The sequence below is a fragment of the Salvelinus alpinus genome, chromosome 25 (assembly GCF_045679555.1).
Source record: "Salvelinus alpinus chromosome 25, SLU_Salpinus.1, whole genome shotgun sequence".
Taxonomy (NCBI): Eukaryota; Metazoa; Chordata; class Actinopteri; order Salmoniformes; family Salmonidae; genus Salvelinus; species Salvelinus alpinus.
In genome coordinates, this window is record NC_092110.1 from 41,225,332 (window position 1) to 41,241,188 (window position 15,857).

The window sequence follows — 15,857 nt, forward strand, 5'->3', positions numbered from 1 at the left end:
TAGAAAATGCAGGGGACCCCATTTGGAAAAAAATGTGAATCCCTTGTTAATGCAGGTAACTTAGCGGTTCAGAGCGTTGGGCCAGTAACCGAATCCCCTAGCCGACTAGGTAAAACATCTGCCGATGTACATTTGAGCAAGGCACTTAACCCTAATTGCTCCTGTAAATCGCTCTGGATAAGAGTGTCTGCAAAATGACTAAAATGTCCATGTCAACGCTGTGTGTTCATATTATTATCTACCCAATTATAGGTGCCGCAGCCTGTCCCAAAACACATAATGACGTGAACGTGCATTCTAATAGTGTAAAAAGCCCTTACTTGACACTAAAAGGTTGTATTCTATTCCCATTTGGAGAGAAACAAGTACTTCAATTTGTTTGATAAAATAAATACAAATATCAACTTCTGTCCGCAGCTGTACTCCTTCTAGCCAAGACCAAAACGCATGGCGAAAGGATAACGAATATTGTCATCACTTCCGTCTGTACTTCATGGAGCCACAACCCTCTGACGTCGACTTCAAAACGCTTCCGTAAATATTCCACTCCGGTGCGTGCTGCTGCGTTTTGAGTGTACTAGCTAGCATACGAAGTTTTTTGAAATATTTTGCAGCATTTATCTAAATAGAATGAAGGCCAAGGGATTTGCAGTAGCCCTCCACCTGTAAAGGTAAAGCGTTAGTTAGTCTAGCAGGTTACGGACAACGAACCTAGCTAGCTGGGACACACTCTTTTCTCGCCACTTCGATAGAGCTACGACCGGAAATGATTTTAATAGCAGGTTAGGAGGGCCGTTTTGCTATCCCTAATTATTTTGCATAACCTTAACCAAATTGTCCTAACCTGCTACATTGATTATCATAACCTGTTGCGTAATAATTTGTACTAATCTGCTACGAAAAAGTAACTTCCGGTCGTAGTTGTATCGAAGTGGCGCAAAGAGTGTTTCTCATTGTTAGTTAGTTAGCTGACGCTAGATAGCTACATCTCCAAATACGATGTAGGCATTTGCAGGCATTTGGCTAGGTAATTTATATAGTGGAAATTACATTATCTGTCTAGCTCATTTAGAGATTAATGTCATCAGGGGGTTTTGATTACTTTGTCTTTGTAGAGACATTGGTGCAAAATGGATGTTGACGTTAAGCTAGAGGAAGATGAGAGGGAGATATCCCAAACAATCATTTGGTCTGATTCGATTAATGCCTGGATAGATTACCCAAATTCAACATTGTCAGGAAACACAGAAACAGGTTACCATGTGGGTTTACTGAAAGAGCATTCACATGTACCTCCCATCAGTCCCCAAACAACAAGCCAAGGGCAGATTTTACGTATTTTTCCTGAAATGACCGGTGCAAGTGATGGGGAGAGCAGGACTGTCAAAATGGTTTATTTCTGTAAAGATCAAGATACCATCGGCACATCTGAAGGGAATTTAATCAAAGAGCAGTCATGGCATTTAGCACCGTCCAGTGATATTCTGAGTCTGACAGGACATGCATCCACCTCCAGTGGTTATTTTGAAGCTCAAATCAACCCAACTTCACAGGTTTCCAGCCAAACACAGACCCAGACCAATAATGAATGGCCCTCTGACAATGTTAATATCCCAAGCCATAGTACTGCCATTCATTCTGTGCTAACCTCACCTGCTACAGAAAGCAGCTGTCATTTAGCTGTATCTACTAGGCCTATTCTTCCAGAATATTGTGAGCCATTGAACTTTCCCTCTGATGAAGAGGAAGACTACAATGCCAATTTAAGACGAAGACTACAATGCCAGAAAACGTTAGAGGATAAATGTATACGTCAGTGTCGTGCCAGTTACTCAAGACCCAACCTAAGAAAGTTTGGCAAATATTGGAAAGATCCATACGCCAAGTGCAAGGAAATAGGTGTAGATTTCAATGTTGGATCGGGAGCGAAACAGAAACTCGATTTACATTTCCTGACATTTGGTGTAATGCTTGAGGTGTCAGAATATGCTAAAAACATTAATAGATCTCGCCCTCATGTTATCTTCGATATTCTAGATTACAACTTTGGTCTTGGTGTACAAAATGAACAACAATATGACTTTTCAAACAAGGTAGAAAAGAAATTAAAAGAAATGCTGAAGGTGCATTCCAAGAGAACACCTGAGTGGTTAACAGAGGTGTTTGAACTTCCTGATCCAAAGACAGTTAAAGTTTTGGAATACTCCCTTAAATGGGCACAGTTCTATTTGCAAAACAGCTTGTCAAATCCTACACCTTTTGACATTTGCATAAAGGAGGAGCCTGTTGTGGGCCTAATCTCTCCTCTGCATGTGACGACTGAGAGCTTCTCTACTGAGACAGATGTAACACGGTGTGCTGATGAGACGGCAATCCTTGGCCCTGAAAATGGACGTAATGATATCTGCACAAGGTATGAGTCTGATATGGGCATTGTCTATCCTCAACATGTCCAGACGAAGACCTTCACAACTCAGACAGATAGAAAAATGGGCCAATCCTTAATAATGCCCACTGTAGAAGAAGCATTGAGGGACCTCTACCCCATCTGTAAGGAAAAAGGACTTGACCTTGTTGTGAAATCAAAATATGGGAAAACTAAGAAACTTGACTTGCATCTATTGACCAGAGATGTAATGTTTGAATTGGCTGATTTTGCCTCACAAGTGTGTGGAAATTGGAAGCAGATTGTGTGTGAGGTTCTCGAGCATAATTTTGATTTGGATTTAAAAAGTGGGAAAACTGAGCTGGCTGAAGATATAATGGGAAGGTTAAGAGCAGTTTTGCAGCGCAGGACAGGTAAAAACGGTACATGGAGATGGGAACTTGAAAATGAAGCCTTCTTAAAGACGTCACGCAAACGAAAGAATCCTGCGGAGATGTCCACAAACCAGAAGGTCACTACAGCATCACTTGAGCCGAAATACCAAATGAAAGAAGTATCAAAAAGGAGGAGATTGAATTTAATGAGGAAAAAGAAAGACACGGACATGTTAGTAACCAAGGAGACCGAGGGAGGCCATTTTTTTGAAGTCGTACAAGTAGAACCTCATTGTGTCAAAATAGAGAGAATCTCTGATGAGACTGACCTTGCGCTTTGTACTGATGAAACAAAGCAAATTGTTGTTACCAACTTAGACCAATCAAATGTGACGTCTCACACCAAAGAAATGGTGAAAGCCAAAGCGTGCTACCCACTCTGTGAGGAAATAGGTCTGGACCTTGATGTTACATCCAAACCTTCTAAAAAGAAACTGGAATTTAATTTACTGACAAACGGTGTAATATTTGAGGTGTATAAATATGCTAAGATAAAATCCTACCATAAAAAAGAAAAAAGATTTGGATATATTCTCTTTGATATTCTAAAATATAATTTTGATCTTAGTTTGCAAAATCAGAGACGTAATCTCTTTCAACTGCGTATTAACTGTAAAGTGAAAAGAATGATTCAGAAACACAAACCTGAGCTCTTGGGAAAAGGAGAAATCTCTAAAGAAGTGTTTATAATACCAAGTGTGATTAAAAGCCAGGCAAAAAAAACTGTGCTTTCAGATTATTTTCCTGAAAAAAATATGGAACAAGATGCGAGGCTGTTTTATCCTCTTTGTGGTAAAGACACTATCGCTATGGAGACAGTTGAAACGATCTCCGCTGATGAAGCAGCGACGCTTGGCCGGGATAATGGACCTGCTGACATCTACATAAAGGAGGAGTCAGATCTTCACTCTGAGGTCAAACGGGTTTATTTCTCTGAAGACCAAGATACTGTCAGAACATCTGAAGAGCATTTGATCAAAGATGGATCAACACCCAGTAATATCCTGACTGGAAATTTATTCAGCCTTCCGCAGTCACCACTACCAGCTGCAGAAAGTGGTCCTTTCGGAAGTCAAATCGAGCCAACTTCACAGATATAACCAGAAGGTCCCTGCAGCATCACTTGAGCCAAAATACCATAGGCTGACAGAAGTAACAAGGGGGAAAAAAGGGATTTAATGAGGATAAATAAATGTTTATAGCCAAGAAGGAAAATAAAGTTGTCAGACAAGTAGAACCTCATTGAGATGAGATGGAGAGCATCTCTGATCTGCCAGGGAAAGAAAAGCACTTCCTGACTGAGATCTCAGGAAAAAGAAAAGCACTTCCTGACTGAGATCTCAGGAAAAAGAAAAGCACTTCCTGACTGAGATCTCAGGAAAAAGAAAAGCACTTCCTGACTGAGATCTCAGGAAAAAGAAAAGATGCAAGATGGAAAGAAAAGTCTGATCTGCTCGCTGTGAAACGCCAGTTTCTCATTTGCCTGAAAAAAAGAAGAAGATTGATATTGTTATATGTGAGGAAGTGCAACACGAGGTGGATTCTTACTGAACTTTCAAAATGCTTTGTAGTTGAGACTGGTTCTGGGGAGAAATGCTAACAAATCCTTGCTGAATACAGATCAGACATCCTAGGATTTGGGGGCTATTGAAAATCTGCAAAAGGCTAAGTCAAATTCCGTCAGTTCAAGAAGACGACTCGTACTTGGGAATGGCTCTGGACTAAAAAAAATTAAAACTGTCAGTGTTAAAATCACTGCAGAGACAAGAGTTTTGCCAAAAGGAAGAAGGGCTGTTGATCACTTGTGTGGTAGAAAGAAACACCCAGAATCAGTCTGGACAGGATGGAGTTTCAGTCTGGACAGGATGGAGTTTCAATCTGGACTGGATGGAGTTTCAGTCTGGACTGGATGGAGCTCCAGTCTGGACAGGATGGAGTTTCAGTCTGGACAGGATGGCGTTTCAGTCTGGACAGGATGGCGTTTCAGTCTGGACAGGATGGCGTTTCAGTCTGGACAGGATGGAGCTTCAGTCTGGACAGGATGGAGTTTCAGTCTGGACAGGATGGCGTTTCAGTCTGGACAGGATGGAGTTTCAGTCTGGACAGGGTGGCGTTTCAGTCTGGACAGGATGGAGCTTCAGTCTAGACAGGATGGAGTTTCAGTCTGGACAGGATGGAGCTTCAGTCTGGACAGGAAGTCCATACTATGACTTACTTTACTTTCATATATTGGGCTGCCTTTATCACAATAGTTTCAAAGTTTCAAAAAGTGTGTTTTCAAATGACTGAATTCTACATCGGTCTTTGGATCATACTTGGAATGTGAAAGGTTCCTATACATTGATCCAAAGTTCATACTTGGAATGTGAAAGGGTCCTAATGTAACACTAGTTTTTAGGTCTCCCTGTAGACTTCCATTCTAGTACTCACCCTGGAACAGAGTCAACAAGCCTTACGGAGTGGGGAATTCATTAGGCATACTGTAGTTAAATGTTTAATGGGACGCTACACCAGCATTTCTTGGACCAATTCAGAAATTGGTACACAAGAAAGGAGTAGCCTAGTCTTTTTAGGATTAAGTGAAAATAGGGAGACAATATATTTTACATGTATTCGTATTAAGGGTTTAGTCTTTGAATAGTGGATTTTTTGCAGATTCCCTTGGCCTTCCTTCCTGTTTAACTTTTAATCCCTAGTCTTGCTGTAGAGACTGAATACAGCAGGATTATTGATAAGACTTATTTTCTTTTAACCATTTTACGACGTATTCATTGACGAGACAAACTCCACTACCTTTTACACGCCTCTGTAGAAGAACCTCTCATCTTTTTTTGTTAGAAATAAAAAGACAAGGATATTTTATTTTCTAAGAGTGAAATAACCTACTATGATAGATTGTGTTTTTATACTCTTCTTTTTAAATCAGCTATTTTGTTTTTGTTTTTGTTTTTTTTGGAAAGATTTAGAGATAACCTGCCTTACTGTCGCCCACAGGTTCTGATTTTGAACATGGACTTATTCTACCGTAAACTAAGATTATTATTTATTTATTTTAAGGATACTTCCACTGATATTCGTAGAGCTGTCATTTTATTGTGAGGAACTGCAGTTCGATCAGAATTGTTTTGTTCTCTGTTTTGTTCTCTGTTTTGGGAGTGATCCTCTCACTCAGTCACTCGTCTCAGTGCACAAGTCTCCCCTTCTTCCAAACATCGCGTATGAATCAGAATCGGTAGCTAGTTATGACACGTGAGCCTATGGATGAAAAGGTATGCAAGTCATTTGTTAGTTTTTTTGGAGGGGGGTAAATTATGTTAACATTTGAAGAATTCATAGAATCTGACTGGTGCCAGTACCATTCATGTCAACACTTAAATGACTGTGAATTAGCTGTATTTGCTTGGTCTGATAACTTCACACATGAGCTTGTGTTTCCAGCAGAGTTTCCCTAAAGCAGCGTGGTCGTATCATCTCTTCTCCATGTTGGACTGAACACTTTCAACTCTACACAAGTGAAAACCCCAAATCCCTAAAGGTGTGTTAAATCCCAAAATATATATTTTTTTAAATCAGATTTTTTTTTACAATGTTGCTGCCTTTAGACAGGCAGCCCAATTCTGAATTTGTTTTCTTCACTAATTGGTCTTTTGACCAATCAGATCAGCTTTTAAAAAGATCTGATGTGATTGGTCAAAATGTAAATGAATGGAAAATGATCAGAATTGGGCTGCCTGCCTCAACGCAGACATTGTGGCTTAGAAGAGTTTATTGGGGATGTCAATGTTATCTAATTATTATACTGTATGTGGAGTGGACATCACGTTGATTAACACTGGCACTAAACACTGTGATTAACACTGGCACTAAACACTGTGATTAACACTGGCACTAAACACTGATTAACACTGGCACTAAACACTGTGATTAACACTGGCACTAAACACTGATTAACACTGGCACTAAACACTGTGATTAACACTGGCACTAAACACTGTGATTAACACTGGCACTAAACACTGATTAACACTGGCACTAAACACTGTGATTAACACTGGCACTAAACACTGTGATTAACACTGGCACTAAACACTGATTAACACTGGCACTAAACACTGTGATTAAGACTGGCACTAAACACTGTGATTAACACTGGCACTAAACACTGATTAACACTGGCACTAAACACTGTGATTAACACTGGCACTAAACACTGTGATTAACACTGGCACTAAACACTGTGATTAACACTGGCACTAAACACTGTGATTAACACTGGCACTAAACACTGTGATTAACACTGGCACTAAACACTGTGATTAACACTGGCACTAAACACTGTGATTAACACTGGCACTAAACACTGGCACTAAACACTGTGATTAACACTGGCACTAAACACTGTGATTAACACTGGCACAAAACACTGATTAACACTGGCACTAAACACTGTGATTAACACTGGCACTAAACACTGATTAACACTGGCACTGAACACTGTGATTAACACTGGCACTAAACACTGTGATTTCTAGTGGTGGAGAAGAAGGCCACCTGCAGTATGTCAGGAGCAGTGGCTTGTTCCCAGGAGACCAACACTTGAGGACGCTACTTCTGTCATGATGACGAGGTGGCATCTCTGCCGGTGAGTTCCAGACATTCCATATATCCCTACTTCGGATTTAACCACCCCCATATATCCCTACTTCGGGTTTAACCACCCCCATATATCCCTACTTCGGGTTTAACCACCCCCATATATCCCTACTTCGGGTTTAACCACCCCCATATATCCCTACTTCGGGTTTAACCACCCCCATATATCCCTACTTCGGGTTTAACCACCCACAGAAACTTGATTGCCACTGTGAATGCATAATGTTTCTCTTCATTTTATTCACAGGTCCTCTATTTGCCATACTAGAGGGACATGAAGTCTGACTCCATCCTCAACATGTGGACCTGCCTTGAGGATGTTGGACACCACTGTTACACCTTCAGCCATGTTGATTTCCTGTCAGACTGGTTGTTTTTGAACTCTATTCCATGGACGGACTGACCTGAACTTTTACCAGAACAGGAATACAATGTTCATCAGACTCTCCTCACCAGTGGACTGAGTACTCTGACTGGTCGTCTTTGAACTCAACAGGAACACAATGTTCATCAGACTCTCCTCACCAGTGGACGGAGTACTCTGACTGGTTGTGAGGTCACAGGAAGTAGACCGATCTGTTAGGAGGGATACAGCGTTCTAATCCTGATTAGATGATGGTTATAAGGAGAGTTCAGGTAGTAACCAGTACATTGAGATAAATGTAGATGTCCACACTCAGGACAATATAAAAGGCTTTGGAGAGGGACCACGCTTTCAGGAGAAGGATAACAGGGCCTTGTCCAGAAGCAACCCCCAGCTCTTACCTCCAAGGCACTTAACTGTATGCAATTGTATTAAATAATGTATTACATTCTTTTTATTAAATTTCCTGTACACATCACGTTTTGGAAATTCAATGGTCATTAAAAAAATATATATATATTCTCGCATTTACACTGTTTGGCCTTTTGTCGTGGAATTTTTTTGTGCATCTTAAGAGTGGAAACCCTGTGTATAGATCTGAAATGGAAACCCTGTGTATAGATCTGAAATGGAAACCCTGTGTATAGATCTGAAATGGAAACCCTGTGTATAGATCTGAAATGGAAACCCTGTGTATAGATCTGAAATGGAAACCCTGTGTATAGATCTGAAATGGAAACCCTGTGTATAGATCTGAAATGGAAACCCTGTGTATAGATCTGAAATGGAAACCCTGTGTATAGATCTGAAATGGAAACCCTGTGTATAGATCTGAAATGGAAACCCTGTGTATAGATCTGAAATGGAAACCCTGTGTATAGATCTGAAATGGAAACCCTGTGTATAGATCTGAAATGGAAACCCTGTGTATAGATCTGAAATGGAAACCCTGTGTATAGATCTGAAATGGAAACCCTGTGTATAGATCTGAAATGGAAACCCTGTGTATAGATCTGAAATGGAAACCCTGTGTATAGATCTGAAATGGAAACCCTGTGTATAGATCTGAAATGGAAACCCTGTGTATAGATCTGAAATGGAAACCCTGTGTATAGATCTGAAATGGAAACCCTGTGTATAGATCTGAAATGGAAACCCTGTGTATAGATCTGAAATGGAAACCCTGTGTATAGATCTGAAATGGAAACCCTGTGTATAGATCTGAAATGGAAACCCTGTGTATAGATCTGAAATGGAAACCCTGTGTATAGATCTGAAATGGAAACCCTGTGTATAGATCTGAAATGGAAACCCTGTGTATAGATCTGAAATGGAAACCCTGTGTATAGATCTGAAATGGAAACCCTGTGTATAGATCTGAAATGGAAACCCTGTGTATAGATCTGAAATGGAAACCCTGTGTATAGATCTGAAATGGAAACCCTGTGTATAGATCTGAAATGGAAACCCTGTGTATAGATCTGAAATGGAAACCCTGTGTATAGATCTGAAATGGAAACCCTGTGTATAGATCTGAAATGGAAACCCTGTGTATAGATCTGAAATGGAAACCCTGTGTATAGATCTGAAATGGAAACCCTGTGTATAGATCTGAAATGGAAACCCTGTGTATAGATCTGAAATGGAAACCCTGTGTATAGATCTGAAATGGAAACCCTGTGTATAGATCTGAAATGGAAACCCTGTGTATAGATCTGAAATGGAAACCCTGTGTATAGATCTGAAATGGAAACCCTGTGTATAGATCTGAAATGGAAACCCTGTGTATAGATCTGAAATGGAAACCCTGTGTATAGATCTGAAATGGAAACCCTGTGTATAGATCTGAAATGGAAACCCTGTGTATAGATCTGAAATGGAAACCCTGTGTATAGATCTGAAATGGAAACCCTGTGTATAGATCTGAAATGGAAACCCTGTGTATAGATCTGAAATGGAAACCCTGTGTATAGATCTGAAATGGAAACCCTGTGTATAGATCTGAAATGGAAACCCTGTGTATAGATCTGAAATGGAAACCCTGTGTATAGATCTGAAATGGAAACCCGGTGTATAGATCTGAAATGGAAACCCTGTGTATAGATCTGAAATGGAAACCCGGTGTATAGATCTGAAATGGAAACCCTGTGTATAGATCTGAAATGGAAACCCTGTGTATAGATCTGAAATGGAAACCCTGTGTATAGATCTGAAATGGAAACCCTGTGTATAGATCTGAAATGGAAACCCTGTGTATAGATCTGAAATGGAAACCCTGTGTATAGATCTGAAATGGAAACCCTGTGTATAGATCTGAAATGGAAACCCTGTGTATAGATCTGAAATGGAAACCCTGTGTATAGATCTGAAATGGAAACCCTGTGTATAGATCTGAAATGGAAACCCTGTGTATAGATCTGAAATGGAAACCCTGTGTATAGATCTGAAATGGAAACCCTGTGTATAGATCTGAAATGGAAACCCTGTGTATAGATCTGAAATGGAAACCCTGTGTATAGATCTGAAATGGAAACCCTGTGTATAGATCTGAAATGGAAACCCTGTGTATAGATCTGAAATGGAAACCCTGTGTATAGATCTGAAATGGAAACCCTGTGTATAGATCTGAAATGGAAACCCTGTGTATAGATCTGAAATGGAAACCCTGTGTATAGATCTGAAATGGAAACCCTGTGTATAGATCTGAAATGGAAACCCTGTGTATAGATCTGAAATGGAAACCCTGTGTATAGATCTGAAATGGAAACCCTGTGTATAGATCTGAAATGGAAACCCTGTGTATAGATCTGAAATGGAAACCCTGTGTATAGATCTGAAATGGAAACCCTGTGTATAGATCTGAAATGGAAACCCTGTGTATAGATCTGAAATGGAAACCCTGTGTATAGATCTGAAATGGAAACCCTGTGTATAGATCTGAAATGGAAACCCTGTGTATAGATCTGAAATGGAAACCCTGTGTATAGATCTGAAATGGAAACCCTGTGTATAGATCTGAAATGGAAACCCTGTGTATAGATCTGAAATGGAAACCCTGTGTATAGATCTGAAATGGAAACCCTGTGTATAGATCTGAAATGGAAACCCTGTGTATAGATCTGAAATGGAAACCCTGTGTATAGATCTGAAATGGAAACCCTGTGTATAGATCTGAAATGGAAACCCTGTGTATAGATCTGAAATGGAAACCCTGTGTATAGATCTGAAATGGAAACCCTGTGTATAGATCTGAAATGGAAACCCTGTGTATAGATCTGAAATGGAAACCCTGTGTATAGATCTGAAATGGAAACCCTGTGTATAGATCTGAAATGGAAACCCTGTGTATAGATCTGAAATGGAAACCCTGTGTATAGATCTGAAATGGAAACCCTGTGTATAGATCTGAAATGGAAACCCTGTGTATAGATCTGAAATGGAAACCCTGTGTATAGATCTGAAATGGAAACCCTGTGTATAGATCTGAAATGGAAACCCTGTGTATAGATCTGAAATGGAAACCCTGTGTATAGATCTGAAATGGAAACCCTGTGTATAGATCTGAAATGGAAACCCTGTGTATAGATCTGAAATGGAAACCCTGTGTATAGATCTGAAATGGAAACCCTGTGTATAGATCTGAAATGGAAACCCTGTGTATAGATCTGAAATGGAAACCCTGTGTATAGATCTGAAATGGAAACCCTGTGTATAGATCTGAAATGGAAACCCTGTGTATAGATCTGAAATGGAAACCCTGTGTATAGATCTGAAATGGAAACCCTGTGTATAGATCTGAAATGGAAACCCTGTGTATAGATCTGAAATGGAAACCCTGTGTATAGATCTGAAATGGAAACCCTGTGTATAGATCTGAAATGGAAACCCTGTGTATAGATCTGAAATGGAAACCCTGTGTATAGATCTGAAATGGAAACCCTGTGTATAGATCTGAAATGGAAACCCTGTGTATAGATCTGAAATGGAAACCCTGTGTATAGATCTGAAATGGAAACCCTGTGTATAGATCTGAAATGGAAACCCTGTGTATAGATCTGAAATGGAAACCCTGTGTATAGATCTGAAATGGAAACCCTGTGTATAGATCTGAAATGGAAACCCTGTGTATAGATCTGAAATGGAAACCCTGTGTATAGATCTGAAATGGAAACCCTGTGTATAGATCTGAAATGGAAACCCTGTGTATAGATCTGAAATGGAAACCCTGTGTATAGATCTGAAATGGAAACCCTGTGTATAGATCTGAAATGGAAACCCTGTGTATAGATCTGAAATGGAAACCCTGTGTATAGATCTGAAATGGAAACCCTGTGTATAGATCTGAAATGGAAACCCTGTGTATAGATCTGAAATGGAAACCCTGTGTATAGATCTGAAATGGAAACCCTGTGTATAGATCTGAAATGGAAACCCTGTGTATAGATCTGAAATGGAAACCCTGTGTATAGATCTGAAATGGAAACCCTGTGTATAGATCTGAAATGGAAACCCTGTGTATAGATCTGAAATGGAAACCCTGTGTATAGATCTGAAATGGAAACCCTGTGTATAGATCTGAAATGGAAACCCTGTGTATAGATCTGAAATGGAAACCCTGTGTATAGATCTGAAATGGAAACCCTGTGTATAGATCTGAAATGGAAACCCTGTGTATAGATCTGAAATGGAAACCCTGTGTATAGATCTGAAATGGAAACCCTGTGTATAGATCTGAAATGGAAACCCTGTGTATAGATCTGAAATGGAAACCCTGTGTATAGATCTGAAATGGAAACCCTGTGTATAGATCTGAAATGGAAACCCTGTGTATAGATCTGAAATGGAAACCCTGTGTATAGATCTGAAATGGAAACCCTGTGTATAGATCTGAAATGGAAACCCTGTGTATAGATCTGAAATGGAAACCCTGTGTATAGATCTGAAATGGAAACCCTGTGTATAGATCTGAAATGGAAACCCTGTGTATAGATCTGAAATGGAAACCCTGTGTATAGATCTGAAATGGAAACCCTGTGTATAGATCTGAAATGGAAACCCTGTGTATAGATCTGAAATGGAAACCCTGTGTATAGATCTGAAATGGAAACCCTGTGTATAGATCTGAAATGGAAACCCTGTGTATAGATCTGAAATGGAAACCCTGTGTATAGATCTGAAATGGAAACCCTGTGTATAGATCTGAAATGGAAACCCTGTGTATAGATCTGAAATGGAAACCCGGTGTATAGATCTGAAATGGAAACCCGGTGTATAGATCTGAAATGGAAACCCTGTGTATAGATCTGAAATGGAAACCCGGTGTATAGATCTGAAATGGAAACCCGGTGTATAGATCTGAAATGGAAACCCTGTGTATAGATCTGAAATGGAAACCCTGTGTATAGATCTGAAATGGAAACCCTGTGTATAGATCTGAAATGGAAACCCTGTGTATAGATCTGAAATGGAAACCCTGTGTATAGATCTGAAATGGAAACCCTGTGTATAGATCTGAAATGGAAACCCTGTGTATAGATCTGAAATGGAAACCCTGTGTATAGATCTGAAATGGAAACCCTGTGTATAGATCTGAAATGGAAACCCTGTGTATAGATCTGAAATGGAAACCCTGTGTATAGATCTGAAATGGAAACCCTGTGTATAGATCTGAAATGGAAACCCTGTGTATAGATCTGAAATGGAAACCCTGTGTATAGATCTGAAATGGAAACCCTGTGTATAGATCTGAAATGGAAACCCTGTGTATAGATCTGAAATGGAAACCCTGTGTATAGATCTGAAATGGAAACCCTGTGTATAGATCTGAAATGGAAACCCTGTGTATAGATCTGAAATGGAAACCCTGTGTATAGATCTGAAATGGAAACCCTGTGTATAGATCTGAAATGGAAACCCTGTGTATAGATCTGAAATGATTTGCTCTTTAAACATTTCATCTAGCATATCATTGGGTATATTTTGTCACTTTGCTTTGTGTTACGGGATTTTTGTGTTTAATGACTAAAATATGTATACATTTGACTTAGACGTTACTGTATGAATGAAACTTATTATAATCATAATTCTGAGTGTAATATGTTCCTTATTAGAAAGAATGGAGTTATCTTCAGACAGGCTGGAATGCTGTGTTCCTTACAGGACATTCTGTCTCTACCCAGGGAGGGGAAAGACCTTGGGTTGGTTGTAGATAGTTGAACAGGTGGCAGACAGTAATGAGAACTCGAACTGTATTGCCATTGTATCCGAGAGGAGGTTGGACATTTAAAACCTATGACATCATATTTATTATATAACCTGATGTAAAATGTATTATGATCAGTACTCTTGAGAATAAACGCTATTGATTGATTGATTTTAAGACTGGTTTTCTGTCCATTTGGCTGATAATTATCTTACAAATTCTTATTTATGGGCAGAATGTTTTAATTGAATTGGTTAATAAACAGGAATCAAAATTCCTTTAACACTTTGTTATACCACAATCTTTGAGTGTTATGTTAATTCTAGTCTGGCAACAGGTTCTCCGGCTTAAATAAAATGAGATCTCCTAGGGCCAGTGTCTGAGATGTAGATACATCCTAAAAATCATGTTCAATGGAGATTCACCGTTGAAAGTGTTTTTACAGGCCTGCTACACTGGACACTTATTGTTGCAGGACATTAGAGGCTCTTATTTATTTCAATGAAACCCAGCCATGGTGTAGGTCCGGGTTGGGCTGAATTTGAATTGAAGGCTGTCAATTCAGGAAGTAATCACAAATTACTATTTATTAATTGAAAAACAAATGAATGTTCAATACATCTTAATAAACTGAAAACTAGAAGCTATTTATTTTAAATGTTTTTCAATTTAAGAATTGTTTTATTCAAATAATTTCCTGAATTGACTGCTTTTAATTTGAACTGAGGTCAAACCTGGTGACCAGTGTGAAATAACTGGTTCTTTTTCCAAGGATTCGTTGTCCAGGAACACTTGGAAGTGTGTTTTCGGCTAATGCCAACAAAAAAAGTCCAACTGGATTTACATGACTCCTGCAGGAACATCTTTGCGGTTAGCGAGCGCAAACCCAGTACTAACGGCTGCGCCTGTCGTTCAGCAGTAACTTCAAAACACCTCTATCACTCGATCCTTGTTGGAAATGTTTTGAGGTGGGCCTCCCGAGTGGCGCAGCGATCTCATGCCCCATGTACATTTATTCTCAGGCTGTGCCACAACCGGCCGTGGCCCAGCGTCGTCCGGGTTAGAGGGGGTTTGGCCACTGGGGCTTTAATTGGCTCAGCGCGCTCTAGCGACTCCTTGTGGCAGGCCGGGTGCCTGCGGGCTGAGCCGGTTGCCAGTTCCTCCGATACATTGGTGCGGCTGGCTTTCGGGTTAAGCTGGCGGGTGTTAAGGAGCGCGGTTAGGTGGATCATGTTTCGGAGGACGCATGACTTCGCCTCTCCCGAGCCCGTTGGGGAATTGCAGTGATGTGACAGGATCGAAAAGGGGTGTAAAAAATAAGAAAATATGCTTTGCGGTGTGGGTTTTTCCGTCTAAGTGACTAGTCCAACAAATTGCTGCAATGGGACAATGCACACTCCAATGTACAACTTTAACATATCGTCTGTCCAGAAGATGGAGGCAGAGGGCTGTATTATAAAAAGACAAAGAACCAACTATGACCACCAGGTGGCGACACACAACATTCAATTCAATTCAAGGGGCTTTATTGGCATGGGAAACATGTGTTAACATTGCCAAAGCAAGTGAGGTAGATAATCTAATTATCTAATGGCCAAACCCCCATTATCTAATTCACTGATGCGACGCTCAATTAAGACAATCTTGTACCACCATCGTTTGGCCAAAATATAATTCATACTATCTGTTGGCCACACGATGGTGGTACAAGATTGTCAATGATTATCTCCAGCAACGTCTGAACCATTTTATGTTGTTTGAGGGTTGCAAAATTCCTGCTAACTTTCCCAGAAATCCTGATTGGAAGATTGCGGATTT

At 39.9% G+C, this 15,857-nt stretch overlaps 1 long non-coding RNA gene across 6 annotated transcripts; it reads left to right on the top strand.

The window, feature by feature from the left end:
• The first annotated feature begins 493 nt into the window (after nt 1-493).
• Nucleotides 494-8,356, top strand: LOC139553969 (uncharacterized). 6 transcript variants are annotated; one of them, XR_011670779.1, is made up of 5 exons: nt 494-551; nt 5,993-6,089; nt 6,262-6,355; nt 7,353-7,462; nt 7,721-8,356. It is a non-coding gene; the product is annotated as an uncharacterized lncRNA (long non-coding RNA). The 6 variants fall into 6 exon arrangements; XR_011670777.1 differs by having other exon boundaries at nt 501-671; XR_011670776.1 differs by having other exon boundaries at nt 518-671; nt 6,259-6,355.
• The last annotated feature ends 7,501 nt before the right edge of the window (nt 8,357-15,857 follow it).